The sequence below is a fragment of the Propithecus coquereli genome, unplaced genomic scaffold (genome assembly GCF_000956105.1).
Source record: "Propithecus coquereli isolate 6110/MARCELLA unplaced genomic scaffold, Pcoq_1.0 Scaffold183, whole genome shotgun sequence".
Taxonomy (NCBI): Eukaryota; Metazoa; Chordata; class Mammalia; order Primates; family Indriidae; genus Propithecus; species Propithecus coquereli.
In genome coordinates this window covers 1266398-1267696 of record NW_012143079.1, presented here as the reverse complement: position 1 = coordinate 1267696, position 1299 = coordinate 1266398, and positions in this window count along the sequence as shown.

Below are 1299 nucleotides of genomic sequence, written 5' to 3'. Positions count from 1 at the left end.
TCCAAAGACCATACAGATATGAAGAAAGAGAAAACATATTCAAGGACAGTGATAAAATATTCTGTCTTTTCACATTAAAGCCAAGGAAGGATTCACCTGATTTACATCTAGGCAATTTAAAGCCTTTGGACTCCAGATGGCTATTTTAATTGTTAAACACTGAAGCCGGACCAATCAAATTTTAAGTAAAAAATAATCAAGTGGGTGGTGACAGTAAGATAAATATTTTGCTTTAGTCTTTTGTTTTATTTTGTTTGCCTTTGTATACATTTAATTAGGCAACTAAAGTTAACATTTTCTTAAAAAACCCTTCCAAACATATTTAAAAATATAGTTTTATGCAACTGCTATTGATGTAAGTACTTCCTTCCAAATTATTTTTTTACTGGTGATTTCGCATAATCTTTTGAGTAGATATACAGGATCCTTAATGAAATACAACAAGGTAAAACAATTTTAACTGCATTAATACTCTACGGCGAACCTAGGCTCTAGCCCACTGAGCAATCTAGGGTGAATGATAGAAGACGACTGAAAGTACAAACTGAAAACCCAACATTCCTCCCTTCCTTTTTCCCTTCCTCTCTCCCTCCTCCCTTCCTTCCTTCCTTCCTTCCTTTTTTTTCCAGATGTCTGCCCCGTAATGAAAGTGATCACTATCTCATCTTGGAGAGCAGATCTTCCTTTGTCTCTATGACAAAAACAACACTTTTTGATTGAATGGAAACAAAAGTCAAGCATGTGATTGAAGTAATTATTCCCATAAATAGAGCCATGGTGGTAGGATGAACACCATCTACAATATCCATCTATAACATTGGGTTTCAAAACATATTAAGTATTATAAAACATTTTTATACCTTATTCAATCCATCTACTCTCTCTCTCTCAAACTAGTAAAGATTTAGATTCCTTTTATTTATAATAACAACTTTTCTTGTCAGGCACATGTGAGGCCTGTAGTGCAAACTATCTTATTTAATTATTACAAAACCTCTATGGGATAGGAATTACTAAATCTTATTTAAGAAAAACCTGAGACTCAAAAAACTGGCCAAGGTTGCACACAATTAAGTGGTCAGACTCTAGTTTCATTCCTAGCCTATCTGTCCAGATTCTATGTTTGTTCTAAGATTCTAAATTGAGTCAGGGAAAAGTACAGAATTTGGAATTACAAAATCCGATTTCTATTTATTACTCATCCCTTAAGCAGCTTGATGTTTCCAAGTAAACCACTGAACAAGTGTAGGACCCAGCTACTTCCCTGAAGTGTTTGCTGTATTCGTTTTTATTCTGAAA